This window comes from Capsicum annuum, unplaced genomic scaffold (assembly GCF_002878395.1).
Source record: "Capsicum annuum cultivar UCD-10X-F1 unplaced genomic scaffold, UCD10Xv1.1 ctg1489, whole genome shotgun sequence".
NCBI lineage: Eukaryota > Viridiplantae > Streptophyta > Magnoliopsida > Solanales > Solanaceae > Capsicum > Capsicum annuum.
Window position 1 is genome coordinate 77,677 of NW_025820303.1, and position 4,143 is coordinate 81,819.

Below are 4,143 nucleotides of genomic sequence, written 5' to 3' on the forward strand. Positions count from 1 at the left end.
GTTCTACTATAACATGAGCATTGTAGGGATAGAATAAATTACTGAGACTTTCTATTATGGAAATAATTCAAAATGCTAATTTAAATTATTTTTACCATAATAAATTACAAATTATTCCATTAAAAATTTGTAATTGTACTCCACTATTTTTATTTTGAAATTTTTCATTAAATACTTATTTAATTCCCCATGTTAAGATTACAGATACTAATCAATAAACTAAATTACTAATGAATTTAATATAATGATTAATTTCCTTTAGAAATTTGGTTAACTTATTTCATATGTCGGATTCATAAATCTCCCGGCCGGTGTTATACATGAAAGCTTATAATATTCTCATAAAAGGCATTCATCAATCTCTATGTCGAGACATAGATTTTATCAAATAACATATTATTTCATCAATATATATTATTATCATCCAATCTATTAGGAATATTGACTCATCTCAGAATCTCACCTTTTAATAAATCAAAACGATAAACAATATATACAAATTATAATAGCTATATCATGATCGAGAATATAAGTACATTTAATAGTTTAAAGAATATGTTTTTATCAGTCAATCTAAAATAACTATCTCTACTCTGTCTTATTCAATACATACAAAATGTACTAGCACGAGAAGTTAGAACTATATCATTCTCGTAATCAAGAGAAATTACATTTAATCTCATTCTACAATCATTCTGAAGATTTGTCCAAATTTTCATCTACGATTGTGAAATATAACTTTAACTTATAAGAATCGATGATTTAATCTTCTGTGTATAAGCTAAACTCTATATGCCAAATCACCTTCTATATAAGTTAAGAACACATGCATGACAATGATCTATTAAATGTAACAATTTATTAAATTGAATAAATAAATAAATAATCATTCAATAAACAATACAACATCAAAACATTTATAGTATATCTTAACAATAAAGAAAAACATTGTGATCGTGGAAGGTGTCCGCGATAGTAGTGCCTTAGCCAACCCCACCAGAAAATGTTCAGGACACGCCTTTGGACCGCGGTAACTAAGGAGAGTCAATTGCCACCACGATCGTGGCATTGGGTTCGTGATAGTGGTAATTATGTTTTTCAAGGCTATAGATTTTTCAAATTAACATCAAATATCTTTGTTTAAGTTTTGGGAATTTTAAGCTACGAATTTTGCCCTTTTTAGAAGAGTAATCAACTTTCTCAAGTCGATAGTATTGGAACAACCTTTCTAAGGTATGGAATAAACCTCACTTTTTGAGACTATACCGGATATGTTGTTGAAGAGTAATCTACTTGTTCCTTTGAGGTGTGATTTATAAGATTAGTTTGGGATTAAATACATGATTTCCCATGAATTTTTTGATTAAAATCATGCATCTTCAAGTGTTTCAAGTTGGAATTTAACCTAAAGTAGTTGTCAAAACACCTAAATTGAATTTGTCTAGTTGATATTGCATATATTCTTCTTTTAATTTCTCAAATAATAGATCTTGTTATTCCTATTCTAATTTCTGAATTAGTCTATTAAAGATTACTAAAAGATATTCCAACTGGCAAAGACGGAACACAAGCAAGTCTATGATGTTTAATTGCTTTACCTGGATCATGAGAGAATTACCGTTCGTTTGGTAGAGAGAATTAGAGAAGATAATGTATGCTTTAGCTTTATCAGGGTCCAGGGGAAGGGAAGAGCCCCATCACAAAGTTGTATTGTACGCAGCCTAACCTTGTTTTTTTGCCAGAGGCTGTTCTCAAGGCTTGAACTCGTGACCTCGTAGTCACATGGCAACAACTTTACCAGTTACTCCAAAGCTCCCTTCAATGTTATTACTATCTTATTTGATATATTTTTTTTCAACTTATGCATTAGTTGTACACTCTATTTGGTATTAATTAGAGTTGTCAATTCGAGCCGGTCCAACCCATCCAGGCTAGCCTACACGAACTTTGAAGCTTGACGGATCAGGTCAGACTGGCTAATCTAGATGACGGGCAAGAAAACAGTAAGCCCAACCCATCACTTTGTGGGTTATGGACCTTCATGGGTCAACTCACTTTTTAACATATATTATTTTTATTATCATAATTTAAATTTTAAAATGTTAATTACGTAAATATATACCATATAATATTACATGAAATTACTTGTTAATCACGTCCCAAATTTACAAAAATATCCTAATAATCTACGAAATTAAATAACTTTTGACATGACACCAAATTGAAATCAAATAAAGATGTTGATAAATAAACTAAACAGTTAATAAGTAATGATATAGATAGCTAATAGCAATATTAACCTATTTTTTTCAGTTGATCATAATAAAACATAAAATATGTCAACATTTAATCCATTCAAAATGAAAATGAACTACTAAAAAAAAAAACCGCTCATAACACTTATGGCGTGTTCAGCGTCGTCACATTATCTTCATCAAACATATCTAATTCGTTAAAAAAAATTAGTATTTTTCATTTTAATTAGCTATATATTTTATAAATATAATCAATGTTTAAATATCTAGGAAAAAGGACAGAAATGACACTTCATGTCAAATAAATTTCACGAAAATAGCCATGGAATTTAAATTTCACTTTCTGGCCATTTTAATTTGCTGGCTTATTCTATATAGTTTCTAAACACCTTCTATACAGTTTCTATACATATAAATATTCTATACGAAAATTATATAGTTTCGATACACAATTTATAAAATAACTGTACTTTTTTTTATACATTTTATACAACAATTATATAATTTTTATATACTTTCTATGTATTTTTTATATATATTTTATACATATACTTATTTGATAGAACTATACAATTTCTATACATATATCTTATATAGATACATATTCTATATAACAATTATACCTTTTTTTTTTATATAATTAAATTTAATTATTATTTTTAAACAACTAAAAAACAAAATATTTTTCAGTTAAAAAATTTGTTGCAAAAGGACCGAATGGTCTAAGTTGAAAACTGTATCAGTATTGTATATGGATTGTATCAATATGGTATATAAACTGTATTTGAACTACATGGGCTAAAATGACCCAAATTAGGAAAGAATAGAAATGACTATTATGTGGTATTAATATACCCGGCAGGACATTTTATGTCCATAGGCCCAAACTTGGGCTTTTTTTTCTGTTTTTTTGAAAAAGAGTTATACCTTATCTTTTTCTCAAATATCTATGATGGTGTAAATAGACTTCGAGTTTGAACTCCTTTTGTTATTCTTCGTACTCTATTCTATTTTTAATCATTTTTCGTTTGATTCACGGGCCAGTCCAACCCATATTTCTCAAGCCCATGAGTAAATTAAATGAGCTTATCCGAACCGAACTAAAAAAAATCTGTTCTTAAACGGACTGCAAAAATCGTAGCCCAATCCTATCAAATTACAGGTAGGGTCGAGCTAGCCTAGCCCAACGGGTCTAACCCATATTTGATTTGGTACAATATTCTTATACAATATTTGATTTGGTATAAATATACCCTTATCACTAATGGAGGCACACATGTCGATTTCCTATTCACTAGTTTTTTTTTTAATTAAATTCAGTTAAAATAAATCTCAAATTCAACCTAAATTAAAACCAAACCTGACTCAAATTAAAATCACACCCGACCCGACTTATTAATTATCTAAACATGTCTATACTACGCGTATAATCTATCCCAATTTCTCTCACGTCTTACTCTCTCGCATGGCTTCCCAGAAGTTGGATATTTTGGGTTCAAACAAAAACTTCTCTTACCCCCCAAAGTCGATATGCTCTTGTGATCCAACCAAAAGAAAAAACAAACGGGAAAAGACTTTCCATCTTTGTATATACAGCTTCTATATTGATTACCAAGGCAAACCTGTAGTGCCTATGCATCAACAAGCCCCTGTTGATATAATCTCAAGCTCAGCCCACCATAGAGGAGAGACTCTTAGCGTTGCCCCATCTGGTCCTATACTTGTTATTTCTCTCAATCTGGCAGAAATCTCTCTCATTGCCGGTCGTCGTCTTGGCTCGGGATGTACAAACATTTTAATCACACCAGCTATTCTCTCTACCTGCTCCTCTTTAAAAGAACTTAAAGTTGGGTCAACCATTTACCTCAGGAATTCTCCTCTCCTTAGA